Below are 21557 nucleotides of genomic sequence, written 5' to 3' on the forward strand. Positions count from 1 at the left end.
GTTTTTTGTCCAGGTGAAAATGGCTCCCAAGCCAATATAGCTAATACTAACATCTGCACATAATTTGAGAGGCAAACTGAAGTCAGTATGAGTTTCTACCAAAAGCTGTACTACACCATCTCCTTTAAGGTATCAAATAGTTCCCTGTAACCAATACCCTAGTTGCATAAAACACTTTTTTTTTTTTATCATATGGCAAGTTAATTCCTCTTGAAAATCATTGACAGAACATTCAAAATAACATGTAAGTTATCCAAATTCAACGGTTTGCAGTTCTGGACAGTCCTGAAAGCATGTTTCTGTAAGGCTGTAGTCAGAAACTTTATGACCAATGTTCAGAACAAGAGCATCCAGTACATAAAAAGATATACTCATTAAAGGTTTGCTGGTTTTACGTTAATTTTTTTTTAACCATATAAATTATATTTTCTACTAGAATAATCAGCTCAATACCAAACTGAAAATTGCAGTGCAACAGTATTTGGAATTTCTATTCAAAGTTTTTCCTCTAGAGTATTCCAGTATGCAACTTTTCTTGTTTATATTTAAAAATCTGCACTCTGTGCTACTAGTAGCATTTTACAATTAATATTTCTTTACAATTTTACTTTTCTAGGGTAAGGCCTACACCCTGTCAGCACCCCTGTTGGATTTGGTTTGTTCTTGAATAATTTTAGCTATCATACACATCCTCTTTTTCTAAAAAACATCAAAAATATTTAAACCCCTTTGCCAGGATAGCTTGTGCTCTCACCACTGTCACACGGATCTTCATCAAAAGTTCACCTTTTTGAGCCAAATTATCCTAAACATACCCAAAGAACGATATTCAATCAGAATTAACCAAAAACAATTCACCCTGCTAATCTGGCATTGATTCCAATCCTAGGGACTTGCAGATCCCAAAAGGCTTAGAAAAAATTTTTTTTCATTTTTTAAAACTAACTGCAACCTTAACAAAGAGATGGTTCATTACATGTCTGTTACATTCATCCCTTCAGACATCAGCCTTAGGTCTACAGCCTTGCATGACTCAGCAGTAAACCCAACTCTTCAGATATACACTTGGAAACACCGACCTTCCTCCCAACTCTAGGCTTAATTGAGTAGCAAGAAAGCTACATTTGTTTCCAAGTTCTTAACCTTTCTTTTATGATGAAAAGAAAAAATAAAAAAGAAAGAGACAAACTCTGCTATCATGACCACAGACCTGACAACGCTCTTAAAAAAAGGTCCACAAAGTAGACTGAAAACTCATACTAAAGACCAGTTGCCTTTGGTTTGTTCAGGATAAACAGAGATCATTAGCCTAAAGTCAGAGCTTGAAGCAAAAGATTTTACACCTAAAACAGTGTAAATATACCAGGCTCTACAGCCTGCTTGAACCCTGACAGGTTATCTATGACCCGTTCAGTTGCAGTCAATAACATGGACTACACTTTAAATGCAGCATCATTTAACTGTACACTAATATTTAAAATATAAAATATAAAATACAGCATATTCATGGCCAATGAGAGTGTATCAAGCCCAATCAAGACCAGTGACAAGTGTGATTATAATCAGTTAACAATCCCCTGCTTTTTAGACAAAAAAAAAAAAAAAAAAAAAAAAGATAAACAAATGCACATGCTTTATTTCACCCCATAAACAATCATGTTACAGTATTTATTAAGCATCAAAAGTAAATACATTCACAATTCTGGAATTTCCAGAAACATGCAGAACACATTTAGGAAGCTCCTGAGTAGAAATGATTCTGTATTACTAAGCAGTTCACACTTTCATGTATTCCTTAGGGAATTTTCTGTACAGGCTTCTGTTATCAGGATGGCAACTCCTGTCTTTTGTTTTGTCTGTAACAATCTGCCAGGATAACTAAACCCACAACTCAGCATGTATCGGTGGCTACAGAATCTTCTGGACAGACATCAGAAGACTGGCACGGCAGCAACTCATGCCTCTTTAACAAAGAGGAGAAAATCTCCAGCACCAGATGTCCTGTTAATCCAGCCTCAAAGGAAAAAAAAACAAAACAAAAAAACCAAAAAACAAACAAACAAAAAAACCACACAAAACCAAAACAAAAAAAAAAAACCAACAAAAAAAAAAACAAACACCAAAAAAAAAACCCCAAAAATAAAAAACCACACCACACAAAAAACCCAAGCCACCAAAAAAACCCAAACCCACCCAAAAATAAAACCCCACTCCCACAGAAAAGGAGAGGGAATGGCAAACTGATACATCTATTCTATTTGACCTGACCAAATGCCAAAAGCAAATACTTAAGAAAACAAAAATGCAAAAAGAAACTGAAGTATTTGAATACTGCAGCCTTCATTTCAACCCTTAGTCCTCACAGAAATAATCCACAGCTCATTATGAGGATGTCCACCCAACAACATGATTCTGTTACAGACCTGCATCGTTATTTCACCACATTTCACAAGCGTCCCTTCCAATATATGCTAAGTGCAGTCCAAACAGACCACCTGCATAAATTACGAAGTTTATCCTACGAGTCAATTTAGACACTAGAATCTCCCTTTAGCAGCGTCAAGCAAGCATGAATTTCTACTGGCCGACACGCGGAAGTCTCAAATCCTCTCATCTGCTCAGAGCTCTAGTCTACACCTAGGCACAAGAAAATTTTTAAACCATGGGTTCCTCCTACACAAGGCCCATTTTGTCAAATATTCTCAGAAAATAAGAATTTGGCTGAACAGAGGGAGTTTTGTATAGGTAGTCAGTGCAAGAGGAAGGAAACTTTTTGGAACTGTCTGGTTAGCATATGTCTCTGTTCAACAGCCCAGCTGAAGATACTCAGCGAGGAAAGAAGGTATGTATTTTCAGTCCCTCTATCTGACTCAGTTCTTTCATGCTCAGGTCATTCTCCAATAATAAATCCATTCAATTTTCAAGTCTTTCTTGAACAGTCTTGTAGAAATTGTTTTGTTATATATAATTACCGACAGTCTTCAGTTAAGAGCTTGCCCAGATGACCCCACGAGCTTCTCCTCAACACTTCATAGTGCCTGCTTTAGGTAGCTCCCACTCAGACTATTAGCTTCTTGCAAATTCCACATCTAGAATGCAACACTTAATAAATATTTTATGGCAATACTGTTTCTCAATTGAAGACTATATAATCCTATAGCACTAACTAGTAGCACTGCAACTACGAATCAGATTTGTCAGTTCACTGCATAGAAACCAGCACAACACAACGCACTTTTGCCCATCTGAAAGAGACCTGCAACTGAATTGTCAGGAGCAGGCCCTTCATCTAATGCAAAAACATACTTAAGATACGCAGTGTTAAGTAGGCACATTACAAGATGGAGAGATTTTAAAGCTGGAAAAACTCAGCCTTGTACTAGAGTCTGAACTAGATACTGTGAGATTGAATAGAACACCAAGGAACTCTTTCTTGTGTATTCAGACTTTTAATTTTAATTTTTTTTAAAAAGGACAAAAAGCCTAAAGCCATTAAGAAGTTTCAGTAGTTGGATATTGACCAGTGCTCTCATCCATGGTAAGGAGAAAGTCTGTAAGGTTGTCCTATCCCTCTATGTACTACTGCCCAAAGTAACCTGAAAAACACTTAATGCATATGCTCACTAAAAGTTATGGAAGAACAGATACTGGTGGAAATGGAAGGTCTAGATGGATAGTCTTCTACCATTTGACATTCAGACCAGGACTCGCAGTCAAAAAGCAAGCATAAAGAAATAGATTTCAAGCTCTTTTTGCATCTTCTTAATTCTGGGACCTAAACATCCCTCTACAAACTACAGGAGTCAAATGAATACGTCCATAAAAAACTGTTATGGTTCAAAGATTCTTTTAAGCATATTAGCTCAAATAGAACAGTAAACTAACAGCTTCTGGACCAAAACTTCAAGTAGCACTCTCTTTCTAGGCTGTGTAGAGCATTGCAGGCTACTCTAGGAACTGCAGTGCTACTAAAAACCAAGGCAGGTATTAGGTATCCTCAATAAGCTCCTCATGACTTTCCTCCATAACGCACATGAGGACGTTCTAGTGTCCTCAAAGACAAAGAATGTTTTCCTCAAGAGGGGAAAAGTGGATTACAGATTTTTCACTTCAAAAGCAAGGTATAATTACTTTTTCCAAACTAGTTTCATGTGGCAGGTGATATTTAGGATAAAGTTTCCAAAGCCAACAAACACCTTATTTCAGTATTTCCAGTAAAGAATCATTATCTCTACTGTTCTCCAGGGTAAAGTCTCACTTAAACTTGATCCATTTAATATACTAGTCAGAAATCAAATAGATTTTAGTCTGTATGACTTGCTCAACAGTATTAAAGTTACAGAAAAAAGTTTGAGTGCTTTGATGGCAAAATGCCATATTTCTGAACCAGCGTATCCTAAAGGCTCTACTAAGCGATAACTGATTTTTTCAGTGTTCAGAACTTCTTTAAAAAGTCTTGCATCCATTATTTCAGAAACGCTAGTAAAAGTCAGGAAAGTATGTTGGAAATCGTTGCAATCAGATCACCTGCATATACAATACGTTCCCATGATCTTCTCAATGATAACAGGACAAAGAGAAATACTGTAACATGTGGCAAGTCCTTACTCTCATCATGATGAAGAATTGAGAATAGTGGAAAATAATTCTGTTTTCAAGAACTATATACTAACTGCACCTAAGATAAAAGATAAACTAAAGATCTAGTACAGCAAGACATACCCACTAAAGTTCCGTGGGTAAGCATTTATGATGCAGGCACTAATATTTTAAGAAATCTTTCACACCACAGTCATAACAAAGAAATGGTATTTGGTTTCTTTCAATCCTGAAGAGGTCTTTTTGGAGATCAAATGATATATAATTAATTTATTTATTTTGATAATAAACTCTGTTTAATACTTTGCCAATTTAAACAGCACATTTTCCAAAAGAAAAGAATTTTGAGACTTTTACATAGACAATTAGAAGAAAAATAGGAAAAAAAAAATTGATGCTTTTGTTATCAAAAAGAGGGGAGGTATTAATGTTTTGGGATTATTTTGGAGTGTGAAGGGCACAAGTTTTTTAAACACGGCCTCAATTTCAGTAAGATGGTCTTAAATATAAATATTTCCCTCACCTTTTAATGCAGACATTCAAGAGGTTTTGTTGAACTCTTGTCAGAAATGCCTGCTGTTTGCTCATTTGCAACCCTACAAGTTTCAACTGCATCCCTATATATGGATTATTTTGAAGCTCTCTAATTGGAATAAAAAAGCCTTGATTCTGTAGACTACTTAAGCCACCAAATGGTCGTATTGTTAGATTTCCCATAAGATGCATTTTCCAGCTCAAAATAGAAAATTTAACAAATTTTATTATTTGATAGTCATTACTCAAACATATTGTACAGTACTTTAAGACTGCTTCTTTTTCATTAATTAATGTGGGAAAAACCAATCTTCAATATCAACGCCTTCATTAGTGCACACCTGTGTGCACTATAATGTTAAGGGACAAATGCCATTTCATTCCAAGATACACAACTGAACACGTGAATTACTTTAACACAAAAATATTACAAACTCTTTGAGGATGGCAGAGAGTTGATATTGCAGAACCACTGTGTACATGACTGGTTATGTTTCACACACAAAAGAAACAATCCAAGCAAAAGTCTCTACATACAGAACACACAGAAAGGGGCATGAAACATAGCTTCCCACAAATCTAGACTTCCCCTGGAAGACATTTCTATCTCAAGAAACTGGCTTACAAAGCTGATGCTTCGTTTATTTGTTTCTTTAAATGACAATTGTACTATTTAATGCTTTTACAGTCTTACTTACATCTGCTGATGTCATCAACCTAATCAGTTATAAAACTATTCACTAGGATGTCTGCCATCATGGTAATATTAAAATGAGCTACACTCATTTAGGTACTGTGATCTAAATTTAAAACTATGACAAATTAAATACTTACTGTAACAAAGTTAAAGTATATAGACACACAATTATTTTTCCCCATGATGGCTATGTCATTTATAAACTAAGCAGATGAAACAATATTTTTATTCTGGCAAGGAGATTTGACAACTGGGATAAGTACAGTCCAATACAGCGTATCATATTTTCTTGTATAACATATGTGGAAGGATGTTATGAACATACTCTTAGTATTGAAGAGATATATAGATGATCATATGTATCCCTGTCAAACATATGTGAGTACAAATTCAACACAAAACAAAATTCTGTGGAAATTCTGCACCAAAAATCCAGAAGTCTGAGCACTAGAAATCCACGTGTTTACTGACATATTTATTGTGAGGGCAGGGAGGAACACAACAGGGGATGGGACAGACAATTGACATGACGGGACAATAGAAAAAATGTGTAAGCAGGAACTCCCCCAATAATATAATGCTGTAAAACCATGTAAAAGTTAAGTGTTTAAAAGAGCTTGATGAAAATAAAATTATCTCTATGTAGCTGACCTAGCAATGAACTGCTTCAAAATACACTCCAAGATTTTTACAAAAGAACCATCAATGATGGTTTAAAACAGTTTTAAAATATAGAAAGTATTAACATTTTGACAAAACCTGGACTGGGGACTTTTCTGTCAAGGGGGAATTAGGATGGGAAACATTTAAACAGAAAGCAAACCCATTAGACAGCACTCATGTAAAGACATTTAGTTGCTTTTCAATATACTTCTACTTTTCTCTTAAAAAAAAAATAAAAAAATAAATTCTTAGTAAGAGAAGTCTTGCTGAACCCATTCTCAAGAAAAGAATCATGTTGCTTTATAATCATTTTTGCATTTCAGAATTATATAAATCAAATGCATTTAATAAATACATCCATATGTTCTCATACTATCCACCTACCAGAGTCAAAATTTTCATATGCAAGGATTATTAACAGAAACCTCCATCTACAGAATACCTTGTAACAAACTGCTTACTGAGGAAAGTCCAGCGAGTTCACTGGTGAGAAAAATAATGGAGAAATACGCCCTGTTTTGCATTTTAATCTTAATTCATTTTGAAGAGTTCCAAAAACTCCACGTTTGCCAAAAACATAAAATTACTACAAATCATAGTGGAAGACTATGGTTTTGCTTTTTGATGCCAAAGTCTACTGGCTTTAGCAATAGATGTCATATTTAGATATGCTGAACACTATTTCAGTCATCTTTTACCACCAAATACTGTATAATAAAAGCATTCAAAGACTTATTTTATGATGGAATCCACAGGAACTATGCCAACCTGGTTTTTCAATGAGGAAAATTTATTGATATTAAAAGGCACAGTACCAGATTAGACCAAAACTGCCACCCACATTCCAGGCCAATTCTTAATTTGTTCTCTGCTGGAGTCTTCACCTAAAGCTATTTGTCTGATACAACTGGATCCTTTCAAATTTCTTCTTGCATCTCTTTAAATATGTGATGTTTGCCTGCATGCTTGTTCAGTAAGTATAATGACCATGTAGCTGGCTCTTCTATACTTTAAAGTCTGATTTTGCTTTCCTGTCTCCATTGAAAGTTTTTAAGAAATTAACACTCCACTACACAAGGTCAACTATCATTAATTTTGTTCTCTTTTGCATTTAATTATTGTAATTTTTATTATCTTCAAAAAAACAGAAGATACAACTTCACACACATTCCCATTCTGAAATTCCATTTTTTTTTCCCTATCAATACTACTTTCTGTTAACAAGTAAAGTGTAAATGAGATGAGCACACAAACAACTGAGAAAAGTTGCTGCTGTGCTCAAGACATTTTAAAACTTCATAAAAGGCAATAAAGGTCCTGCCAAAGAAAGAGTATGCAAATCTGATAAATTCCTTTACAATAAGTGAGAAAAGTATTATATTTATATATGCAAAAAGATCTTGCCTGCAGCTACTTATTTCCATCATTAATTACAAAACTTACTGTGGAAAGCAAGGAATGGTATTTGGCTCATAAAGATGCGTAGTAACTGTTAAGTATTTAGCAAAGCACTCATCACATTTTAAAACATATATTTCCATTACAATTGTGCTATTTTTCTGAATTATATTTACTATGCAGAATTGTCTCCATAAGGGATCAGATTATGTATATATAAAAGATAACTGATCTACAACAGATGCTCAAATTAAATTAAAAAAAAAAAAAAAGAAAAAAAAAATTAAACCCTTTCAGTTCCAGGAGGGGGGGAAAGAAGAAAAAAAAACACCAACCAAGAAAACCCAAGGAAGATGACATCTATTCAAAGAAAGCAAATTCTAGTAGAAAGTCAACAGCTGATTCAAACCTGTTGACAGATATTTTATTTTTGCATTCTATAATGCAATGTATAACCTCAACCCACATCAAAAAAAAATAAAGCCACACATTCAGCTGTTTGTCAAACTCATGGCCATTAACGGTTGAATTAAACCTCAGTAAAACCTGAGGCCTCTGCAAGCAGACAACGTGATCTGGTGTAAGAACAGGAAGATTATAAACTGCAGGATTTTAGCTACATGCTCTTCAGCTCTTGTGTGTACCTGCACTGAAGGTTTTCAGGGTTTACAACAAGTAAACTACATGATAAAATTCAACAGCCAGATCACCACTGTTCAGTAAAAAAGTAACATTCCTATTCCATTTTTTGAAACTATAATAGGTCAGCAACATAAAAAAAAAAAGTCAAGTTGAAGGCTACTGAAAAATACTAATTAAACTATGATTTAGGAATTTAACTCACAGTTGTAAGTAGATTAATCTAAAATGGCTAAGACATTATTATCCTCAGCTGTCCACAGTGCCCCTCTTCTAGCTAAGTGGTACTCCATCGGGGATAACTGAGGAACAAGGAGTGTAAAGCATAACAGCTCTAGCTGTTTATCTAGCATCTAATTATGAACTGAAGTTGGCAGTAGTATGCATTAATACATATTAATGTAGTTTTGTTTGCATTAATATATATGAACTGTGCCCAGTTCAGCTGTTCCTGCTGGCTACAGTAGCACCTGAAATTACCAGTTTCTTCTCTCAGGTTGATTAATCTCCAGGTTCTGGACTTGTTCTTTTTTTTTTATTATCCAACAGGTTGTTCAGTAGTAAAAAAAGTGTAAAGTATACATAAGAGGTGTTTTGTTCTTCTGTCTTTTTGACATTAGTATTTGTCTATTGGCATTATTTTGTTGAAACAAGAATAAATAAAATATTTGCTCTGATTCAATATTCTGTAAATCATGCAAGAATACAATACCAGGGAGGATTCAAAATTACTTTGTGATTTGTTAGGGTACAGAAATGTTTGAGAATCCTGTGATGTTTTTGCAAACATCTTTCAAATACTAGAGGCTGGGCTTCCATAGAAAGTCAATTCATTACTTAGATAAATTTTGCTAGTTTTAATTTATTTGTGAACTGAAAAAAATGGTTTATCACAATTCCATCCCCATCTTTACTATTGCAGTCCCCACCTTCTAAGAGCAATCCCCAATAAAGGAACAGGTGGGACTGCGATTAGACTTGAAAAGCAGCACCTGTAAAGAATGAATATCTGTGGCTGCTCCACAGAGTCCCCAGTTTCAATTTAAACTCAGTAATTTGGAAGTAAATGTATTTTTTATTTGCATTGGAATCATACTAACAACAAAGGAAGACAGCTCCTGTAAGGCAGTCCCTGGACTTCCAGTCTATCTTCACAACTATGCTGACTATTTTTAAACATCCCCCTCATTCCACTATTCTGTGTGACCATCACTCATCTTTTACTTCCATCCTAGAGAAAAAACCTAGCCCCCTCAATTACTCAAACATAAGTTAAGTCACTCAGAGGTATTAGAAAACAATTACTACAAATTATTTCAGTCTCCATAGTTTATTTTACAATAGTAGCAGCATCTTCAAGGCTTAAGAATGTAATCAAAAAAGCTAAAAGTTATCTTACAACAATGCAGAAAAATATTAATTCTTTTTAACTTGACTGACTTAACTGAGCTTAATCCACACTTTCTAAACAACAATCTCTTTCTTAAATTGTATTTATTAAGTAGGTATTTGTTTCAGCATCTTTTCCTCATCTGAAAAGGTTTCTATTTTAGAACTGTGTTCAGACATCTGGTTCCTTAAAGCAGTCCACTTATTTCTTGATGAAGACACTTAACAGTGTTTAACAATTTGTTTTTTTGAAGCTAAGAGCTGAAGCATTTCACTTTGGTTTAGTACTACCACCTTCTCTAGCAGTTTCATTAAGCCATTAGGATAGATGATAGACACTGTCCTACTTGTATATTATTTTATTTTACGCCTTGCAATTAAGTTCTAGATTCATGTATTTTAACTAATAATTCCTTCACACAGGTGTAAGAAATGCCTCACTTAGCACTCTACCAAATAAAATCAATTTATTTTCAAAACAGCTCTTTAGAGAAGTTTTGCACAGGGAAAAAAACATTGCAGCATTTCTCAAATACCAAGAGATACTACAAACTGTGGAACAAAATGGAGAACCAGAGGCCACCCAAACGACACCAGCCTATTCTGTAATTGTACCAAAAGCATAGCCCACCCTACCCTGCTAATCTTAACGCTTCAAGGCAAGGCTGCTTTCTAAGGACTGGGAGCCAAGCATGGTAACGAAGCTGGCGGGCGCCAGTTCGAGCCCTGTCCCACAGTACCTGTGCTTTCGGGGAGCAGAGATGGAAGCAGGTTTAACCAAGAGCCCAGATCCTCTGGCAAGCTCAGGGTGATGAGGCAGAGTCCCAGTCAAACCAGGAAGTCTGTTGAGAAGCTGGGCTGTGACCCCACAGTGCCCACAAGCTGGTCTGGGGATGCCCCAGCTGAGGCAGGTCAGGGCAATTAAAGCCTACAGGTGCTTCAAACCCTAAAAAAAGAGGCTCATTTCCTGAAGGTATGTGCATAGGAACACATAGCAAACCTATCTTAATTGCATTTTTAAGTGAACTGGCAATTAATACATACTCTATATAGAGTGTCCTCATATAATACTATCACCTGCACCAGCTGAAGTTTTTCATTTGTTTCCATCTGCAACCCACAAAGAACACAACTGCAGTAACCCACTCTGGAAGGACAAGATTGGAGATCAAAATACACAATCTTTTTGCAAAGCTGATAAAAGAAAAATAACATTCTGTGTTCATGTCACAGCATTGAAAGCCAGGTGAAGATAAGCATTACTAAGAAATTACAAAATGAGTCAGAAAAGAGAAGCTGGAAAAGGGATAGATATTAGCCCTGGTATTAAATTAATTGACTCTTTCCCCAACCCACAAATAATACCTAGCTTGCATGGAATCAATTTCCTTTCCTCCAAACACCAATCTCAGCCAAATTTCTTAATTAAAAAAAAAAAAAAAAAAAAGAAGGAAAGGAGAAGAGGGAAATCAATAATCCCTGCTGGGCCCGGCCCTGTTCAACATCTTTGTCGGCGACATGGACAGTGGGATAGAGTGCACCCTCAGCAAGTTCGCCGATGACACCAAGCTGTGTGGTGCCATCAACACGCTGGAAGGGAGGGATGCCATCCAGAGGGACCTTAACAGGCTGGAGAGGTGGGCCCGTGCCAGCCTCATCAAGTTCAACCAGGCCAAGTGCAAGGTCCTGCACCTGGGTCATGGCAATCCCAGGCACAAATACAGGCTGGGCGGGGAATGGATTGAGAGCAGCCCTGAGGAGAAGGACTTGGGAGTGCTGGTGGATGACAAGCTTAACATGAGCAGGCAATGCGCCCTTGCAGCCCAGAAGGCCAACCGCATCCTGGGCTGCATCAAGAGGAGCGTGGCCAGCAGGTCGAGGGAGGTGATTCTGCCCCTCTACTCTGCCCTGGTGAGACCCCACCTGGAGTACTGTGTCCAGTTCTGGAGCCCCCAACACAAGAAGGACATGGACCCGTTGAAGAACGTCCAGAGGAGGGCCACAAAGATGATAAAAGGGCTGGAGCACCTCTCTTATGAGGACAGGCTGAGAGAGTTGGGGCTGTTCAGCCTGGAGAAGAGAAGGCTCCGGGGAGATCCGATAGTGGTCTTCCAGTACCTCAAGGGGGCCTACAGGAAAGACGGGGAAAGGCTGTTTAGAAGGGCCTGTTGCAATAGGACAAGGAGTAATGGTTTTAAAATAGAGGGGGGTAGATTTAGATTAGAAATTAGGAAAAAATTTTTTACGATGCGAGTTATAGAACACTGGAACAGGTTGCCCAGAAAGGTGGTGGAGGCCCCATCCCTGGAGACGTTCAAGGCCAGGCTGGACGGGGCTCTGAGCAACCTGTTCTGGTTGGGGATGTCCCTGCTCCTTGCAGGGGGGTTGGACTAGATGACCTTTGAAGGTCCCTTCCAACCCTAACCATTCTATGATTCTATGAATAAAACCAAAATGAGCCTACTTAAAAACAAGCAGTATGAAATATTTTTTCCATGATAATTCAAAATTGGAACTCCCTGCCGTAAAACTTATGTGAAAACAAGAAATAAGGACAGTTCAAAAAATAATTCAACATTTTAAAGAATGAGACTATCTTCATAATTACATAATGTTTTTCCTCTATCTTAAAAAGGAGTGGAGCTTGTATTACAAGATATAGGTCAACAACGAATGAACAAGATGAAGGATAAATGTTTTTGGAAAGACTCAGGCAGCCATTTGCAAAAGGAGCAAAACGGAAATGGCAAGCCTCTTAACCTTTGCTGGTTTAGCTCACAATTAATCTAGTAGGAGATAAGAGGCCTATAATCCTTTTATGGGTTTTATCAGAAATAAATTTATAAAATGCACATGCCAACCACTGTATTCTAAGCTTATTAAAGAAGAAACAATAAAATGAAATAAGACCATAACTAAAATATCCTGTAGTAGGTGCTTGGAGAAAGAATACAAGAAATAAGGCAAATAAAGAACAACCCTTTCCTTGTCCTTCCCTCCAAGGTACAATCCCTACTTTTCAGAACTCCTGTGCCAGGGGGTGCATTTGGAAAATTATTTTCAGCTGCTCCCAGTGGACCTGTCTTCCATAAAGGCTGTGTATAATCCTTTTTGAACCCATTTATAATTTGGCTTCTACAATGCTCAGTGCAAAGACTTCCATATTTTATTCACACACTGAATGAAAAAAAAAAAAGAAAATTGTTTTTCCTTAAACTTCCACATGATAAATTTATTGAGGTAGAGATTAGCTCTTACACAGAACATAGTTTAAATGGCACAAGTGCTAGGGACAAGAATACTTAGGAATAAACAATATTACCTATGCCAAAAGAATAATTGAACTGCAGTAGTTTGCCTAAAGACAAACACAAAAAGATAAGACAACATTATAGCAGTCATCAGGAAAATAAAAGGCTGTTGAAATGAGGAATGGAATGATCTGTTCTTCATGTCCACACTGAATAAGCAATAGGTTACAACTGAAGTAAGGATTATTGGGGGGGGGGGGGGGGGGCGGGGGGTGGAAATCCTCCTAATAGCAAGGCTAGTCAAAAAGGACTCCTTGGGATATTTACATAGTTTCTCTAACTAGAAAGCTGGGTGAGAATCTCTGTGAAATGACACTGATCCATTAATCTTGTTTTCGCAAAGAGAATTGCACTAAATGACCTCTTCATGTCCCTTGTGGTGATGCACCATAAAATTAGAGATAAAGGAAGTCAACAAACACCGAGTTTACTCCCTTCGTTTGTTCTGGGTTCAGTTTCTGACTTTATATTACTAAACAATACTTAATTTTCTCTCCCACTCAGAAGAAAATATACAGCATTGTGATTACCTGAAATATAACAGAGTAACTGGAGAGTGAGGGTGCACAGAACTTAGGATGGTGTTTACACTCAGCCGTGTGACCACATTCAAGTTGCTCTTGCATTGGGACAGTTCCCAGACACTGCAATAGCATCTGCTGGAAAACAGCTTTCTGTACTCCCTAAATTTAAAATAGACATTAGAGAACAATAATCTAGCTTTTTGACAGATACTATGCCTTTGCCTTCTAGACAACATCACTCTGGTCATGATAAAAACTATAATTCTCAGTGGCGGGAAAAAAAAAAAAAAAAAAGAATTTAAAACTAAAGACCCAGTGGCCACCTAAATCTAAATTCCTTGCTTTCCTACATTAAAGTAAAGGAGTGGAAATGACTGAAACTGTGTATGTTTAGGACAACATGCTTTTGAGGTTTAGTCTTTCTAGCCACATATATTGAAAAGAATAAGATAATTTTATATAAAACAGAATTCAGTTTAAATGGATGCATATAAAGTTATTTACTCACAATAAAATAACAAATTTAATCCAAATATCTCAGAAACCAAAATTCTTTACAGAGTTAGTAATTGTAAATTGTAAATATATTTTCTTACCCTACTGGTGTAAAACAGGGATATAGTGAAACATCAGCTACTGTGTGAAGTGGTTGGCAGGACAGTTTGTCTCATATTTAAATGCAAGCATCATCTTTGTGCGTGCACTGATTACAATTGCACAAACAATTCTATTGACTTCATCACTGCAAAGCTACAGATAGAAGTATGTAGCAGATCTCATAATTCTCATAATAAAAGCTTTATATATTTTCCAAACTCTTAGTCTTTTCTCAAATCTTCCAAACTTGGAAAACACATAAAACATTTCTTATTAGAATCTTGAAAGAATTGGAATATGAGCCAAAGGACATGTAATAATCTCATTCATAAACCTTTAAAAATATTGTATTCTGAAAACAGGTTTTCTTATATTGCCACTGAGGAAAGGAGAAGGGGTACTGGAGGTAACACAGAAAACATTAAGCATTCTTTTATTTTTAGCCCTATATTTTGAAAATAAATGCTTTGACTGGCTCTAATATAAAGACACTAGTCTTTATGATACTAAACTCATGTTGTGCATCTGGCTATCCATTACAAAAGGCACATTATTGCCCACTTATTTGGAATACTTAAAGAAGACAACACAGAACGTCCATATGGGATTTGTTATTCAAAAGAACAAATGAGCAACTTAAGCAAGTGTGAACAGAAATAAGAGTCTGTAATCCACATTTTATTACATAAATTTCAAGAATATAACATTTAGTAACAAACATGTTAGAATAATAATAGCTTTGGTACTTGAACTTCAGTAAACTCTTTTATGCTAACTGCATCCATTATCCTGTTACTGAGGTAAGACATACTTCAAAGTAGATTTGAAGGCACTGAAAGGCACTGGAGTTTGGACAAATTACATTCATGGGTAAATGGGGATTATAGAGCCATTAATCCCATTCATAGCAGCAGGGATTATCTGGAAGGATGAATCTGGAATGAGGAGCAATTCTACCGTAAAAGCTAACCTGTGGCTGGTCAGAGAGCATGGTTTATAGAGAGGCCCTGGGATAATCAATCGATGACTACATCTAGTTTCACATACACGTAGGTACTGGGATCCGCTCTGGAGAATATCATTTTTATCAACCATTGGTTGCTAACATATCATTTGTTAATGATATGCTAATCATTATACATAAATTATTCTTATTTCTTCTTACATACTCTAAATTATTCTTATTTATTCTTCAGGATCTTGAGAACTAATCACAGTATCTGGCCATGGCCATATTAAATGAGGCACCAAGCACACAGGCTCAGTATTTAATCAGCTCCAAACAGTCCACCTCGCAGCAGCGTCACACACTAGTGGGCAAGCGAACAGCTCAAGGTATATTTGAATCTGTATGAATCGGTCCCATAATAGGCAGTTCATTGCCCTGGAAATATGTTACAGCTCACTGACAAGGCACAGAAAGAAAGAAGAATCAGTCAAAAGTACACAGAGAAAGCTCTAGCTTGCAATCAGAAGAGGTAAAATTGAACTTGAAAAGGAAATTCAGGCCAGTTCCCAAAGCTTCTTCACAATGCCTATGACAAAAGCAGTTCCACCTTCTCCCATAGTTTGCTGCCTGTTCTAGCACTTGTGCTGCCGCCTTCCTTGTGCCAGCAAAAGTATTTACGGGACAATTCCCTCCCCTCCCCACAATAGCTTGTGTTAGGGAACAAACCAAGTTTAAAGGCAGACCAACAAAAGCCACCTCTGGCCCACCCCGCCCTCCCTCTTCTCCCCATAAAAGCAGAAGCTGATTTAATTCAGACACTCAAACTGGTTGTGGTGCTGAAGAACATCTGCACTACCACAACAGGGAGAGACAGAATTAGAAATGAGTGGTTGAGAGCAGGGAAGGATCACTTCCTTCAGCAGCAGCAGTGCGGCAGTACCTGGGACACCACAGTCCTGTGGACAAGCTTTACTGATAAAAACCTCACAACTCCCCTGCTAGCAAATATACCTTGTAGATTGTTAAATCATGCAAAGGAGAAACCAATTCTTTACAGTAATTAAACAAAAAACTTTGTACTTTTGCAAAGGTTCTGCAAAAATAGCAACTCTGAGGCAGTGGCCCTAGTATCTCCTTGTCTACCAGCTATATGTTTATACATTACTTGGTTTGTTATTTTCCTTTATGCCATTTCTTACTTCAGCCTCCTCATTAGTTTTTATGCACTTTTGTTTTCATTTGTATACTTTTAATCACTTGAATTTCCTAATATTTCAGCAGTCCAATTAGCTACTTCCATATCTTAATCACACTGAGACTCCTTAATTCAGCTATAAATATAATTTTATTACTGCTAGCTTAATGACTTATAATAACTATTTTATATAAAATAATTTCTCTTAAAACTTTCCCCATTTCCTTCACTTCTCTGTAATTTGTTACATCTCTCATCATACTTTATATTTTGTTCAGTAGATTTTATATAATCCTAAATTGTTTCCTGTACTAAAGACTAATTGCCTGGGCAGGGGGTAAACTTTCACTTTGTTTCACCATGAACATAAAGATCAAACACTGAGGCATTTCCTCCACATTTATCAGACAGTTCTAAAGTTGCTAAATGCAACCCAAAATCAAAGACTGATACTATCTTCATATTAAAGGCATACTCTTGCAGTAAACATGGAAGTGCAGCCCAGATAGGCATTATAAATATAGCACACCTCTTTTATTGTGAATGTCAACACTGCCAATGCAAAACACGTGTAACACATAAATCCATTGCTTCTGAACTGGGAATTCAGCATTATTCTCATCTTTAATTTCAGTGATAGCATATACCTGCAGTGAAATTGTTGATATATAGCCCCAGCTTCTAAGAATCTCTATCATTTCAGACAGATCATTAACTGATGCTTCTATCAAATAAACTGGAATGAAAGCCTCCAAGCCCAAATGGATTGATCTGATTCTGCTCAAACTTTTAAGATTTTCTACATTCTAATTATTCACATTCTGTGAGCTACATGATTTGTCTGTGGTATAAAGGTGAAAATTAAATAAGAACAAGGTCTTAAGAGAAGCATGCACAAATGCTCATGTTGTGTTATACTGTATGTAGAACTCCGATCTGATATGAATCCAAACATATTCATGAAGTACATCCAGATTCAACAATTAACTTTAAAAAAAAAAAAAACCAACCAACCAAACAAAATTCTTTAACTGCTATACTTCTTAACTTTAATTTGTTTTTGTGAAGGGAGAATCAAAATCATTAAAGAAAGTGCAAAGTTACACATTTTTAATAGTTAGTACTTACAAAGCCCCATCATACTGAACTTCTTACAAGGCGGGGACTGGACTTTTTGTGGTGTGGTTTGTTTTGTTTTATTTTGTCTTTAAACTTTTCATTCATTTCACAATCCACTGGTTCTCTCTGTTGACGTGGGTTGCAGTTGTACACACTTTTACCAGTTTATGCTCTGCAACAGACTTAACCTAAGCTCTTCTGACTCTACACTATCACAATCTACTGTTAAGCTGTCTCTGCTTGTAAAAACAAATCTTTTACAAACACTTTTTTAGATCCTCTTGTTATTTTGCTGTCTGTCACTTGAAGAATTCACAGATTACAGGTATTCAGTAGGGATGTATTAGAGATCTGGTTTTGTAGGGGGAAATATCTTTATGCTTCTTGTTACTCAAAACGGACACCTAAATAATGTTATTATATAATACACTGCATTATTTTAAGACAAGCCAAGCAGACATTGTACTTACTGTTGGATTTTAAACTCAGAAGCACAAAATCTTTATAAACCAGATCTAATTGTAGTAATATCACTGTCAATTTCTGCCAGCTGAACATGTGATTGTGTTTTACAAAACCTAAACTCAGTTGCTGATCCCAAAGGACACTAGAAAAACGGTTTTGTCAAAAGTATGTGTTTCCTACAATCATATCCAGTAAATCATAGCACAGATTTAAGATATAAATTGATAATGTAATATTTTATATTTGATAATTTGTATAATAGATCACCTGCAGTTCTAGAAGCTTTGGAACAGTTACCTTTCAGGGTAAATAAAGTAACTTTCTCAGCTGCCAAGACACTTTGATTTAATTTCACAAGCTCATGCTTGTTTACAGTATATTAATTGACACATCTACCACTGATGTCTACTTTTAAAAATCCTCTTCTACTTTCTATGAAATATACCATTAAGTATTTTAATTTAGAAATTAATGGTATACTTTGCTGCCAACTACCAAAAAATCTCGCACCGATACCAGATGTTGCTAGAAGTTGCCCAAATCTGTTTTAATAATAACATCTAAAACACTTCACTCTTGTTCACAAATGACAGCTGTGCATTATTTTATAAGTTCTTTCTTCATTTTCTTCTTCACCCATCAGAAAAAAAAAAGTCTCCTCCTCCTTTATGGGCTTTCAGCTTTAGTAAATAACCCAACATTTACTCAGTGGGAACTCCTTTTATAATCTACACAGTAGTTCAAAGTCTATTTTCTCCTCAAGTAACAGAAGTTGGACTTCTAACTGCTGTTACCCTCCTTGCAAAAACAGAGGTGGACCACACGTTTAACCAGACTAATCTTTACACGAGGCCCATTGTAAGTACTAATATCCTAAACACGAAGGAAGAAAATTAATTTGTTATCCAACATGAGAATATTTCCAGCAGAAATTCCAGAAACAGCTACCATTTATACGATCAACATGTAATACTTCCATCAAACTTATAAATTTAACTTAAAAACCACTATAGCAAAACAGCCAAATCTCACATATGGTACTATACGTGCATCATTTTAAGTTCTTGTAAACCAGAGTAATTCCTACCCTATCAAAAACTCAAAACCAAAATAAAACAACCATAATGCACCAAAAATTTCAGTCATGATCTTTACACAGATTAAGCTCCAGCTATGCTAAGTTTTTTTTTTTCAATGCCCTACATCTTTTCTGAAATTATATTTATCAGATTCACCAAGAAGCCTCCCAAAAATGAGTACATACATTGAAAAACCAGTAACTTGCCATCTCTTGACCTTATTAGAAAACTTTGCTGACTTAACCTCACCTCTTATCAGTACAATAAATTTTACTTGATTTGATACCTTCCATTACTCTTATTTGTTTGGATAGGTCCATTTTTTAACAATACACAGTTCATTTTCTTCTTACTACCATCACTCTTCCTGTAGTCTCCAGAGACTCATGCACTTTTTTTTTTCTCATGTTTCAAATTCAAGTAGCTGGCAAGATGCTGTCAAAACCTGGATGTTTCAGTATTGTCTCAAAACTTTTTGAGACAAAAATATCATTTCTTCAAGCTATCTTGAACTGTGAAATATTACAAGAGAAAATTTAAAATGTCTTGAGTGAAATGTTTCTTCTGTTCATCAATGCTTCTCTGCTTCAGTGTGATCTCTTCTATTTAAGAGTACAGAAGGCAGAACAGATACCAGTTGAAAAGGACAGAAACCTCTAACAAAAACAAAGAGTAGTGGAATATATAAACATGTCACATTAGGTCACACAATACTGTATAGGTACAGTACATGACACAAACCTGTGCCCTGGTCAGCACGTTTCCCTTTCATAAAGTTGACTCACACTTTTCATATGTCACTTCCAAGGTACAGCACTGCCACAGATAGTCATCCAACCACTTCTTGTTTCCATTAGTAGACTGATACAGATGTGTCAATCTCACCGACCCTGAACTGGCTATCTGCAGAAATTTGCATGGAGTAGATCTACCACAGCCCAGATACACTGGACTAACTGCACAGCTCTTGTGCAAGGAATCTTTCTGTGCATAGCAGTCATTTCTTTTAAGTTTCTGAAGGTCTAAAGCTCACCAGGAACAGTAGATTTGCACTGACTGGGACATCACAAGAAACATCGATATTCTAAATTGTAGGATAAAACACTATGTCCGGAAAAATCTGGATGTATGAAAGGCCTTGAAGGAAAAAAAAAAAAAAAAAAAAAAAACACCAAACCAACAAACCCTAAATGAACAACTCCCAAATGGCTAACTAATATTTTGGTTTGGAGGTTTTTTTTTCCTTCTTCGTTTCCCGTAAACTGTGAAAGTATTTATCCTAGAAATCCATCCGCACTGTGAAATTTCAACAGACATTCTAGCAGCACTCATCAGAACTTGCTACTGATCACCATTTTCCCCATAAGCAACGAGTGTCTGTGCTTGCATTTTGTTCTTATTTCATGATTATAACTATGCAATAATTGGTTACACTTCACATCATAGAAAGATAGAAGAATTATAATTATTTTTAAAAATGAAGTTAAAAGATACACTCCTCCACTTCTTACAGAGTACCATTGTCTCTCTGCACATGTTTGTCAGAGAATAATGAGATTTGGGAGTTGAAAGTATGCTTGTAATCTTAGGTCAACAGGAGTACAGTATAAAACTGCAACAATGGAAATATATTAATATTGATTTAGGAATGAAACACTGACAATGCTGAGATATTTACTGAGAAAGTCAGTGAGCTGTTAGAAGAAATTAAAATTGATACAAGTTTGTTTCTCAACTTTCTATATTTCTAAAGGCAATGAACTTTATCTGTATCCTAAATCGGCTGTTCTACCAGTCCTGAAGTATTTCATGCATTTAGAATATCAAAAATTATAATAAAGATCATTCTACCCACAAAGTAGAACCTACAGACCTATAGGAAGATATTGGGCCTATTCACCGAGCCCTTCAAGACTCTTCCCGAAGTCAACTCTTCAAGTCATATAATTAACCTTCTTTTCTATTATTTTTGCCATTGATTCCCTAAACAATATTCACTATTTTAAGATAGTAAGTTTCCTGTGGAATGTTCTTCTAGGAGACTAAAGTTCTTTACCATCAGACTATACTGCTGTGGAGCATTGGAGGAGCTACTACGGCTTTGTGTGCCAGGCTCTAGACTGTAAGAATGATGCCCATTTGCAGCAACCAATCATAACAAATGATGGCAACAGAAAATAATCACAACAAACTTGTTACAGCAGTATCTTATTTCTAGCTGCAAGTAGTCATTTCCTCCATGAGATTGTCTTCCAGTGTTTACAAGATAACAAAAAATAACTGTGCAGTGCTGGTTAGGTGGAAAGAAAAAGGCTATAGAAATTTCTAGGCCAAGCCTAGGTAAATATGACCCTTGTTTTTCCACATCTACAGACACCTAGACACTTCCAGCTGTTGAA

Source organism: Chlamydotis macqueenii, chromosome 11, assembly GCF_036417535.1.
Source record: "Chlamydotis macqueenii isolate bChlMac1 chromosome 11, bChlMac1.mat, whole genome shotgun sequence".
Lineage (NCBI taxonomy): Eukaryota > Metazoa > Chordata > Aves > Otidiformes > Otididae > Chlamydotis > Chlamydotis macqueenii.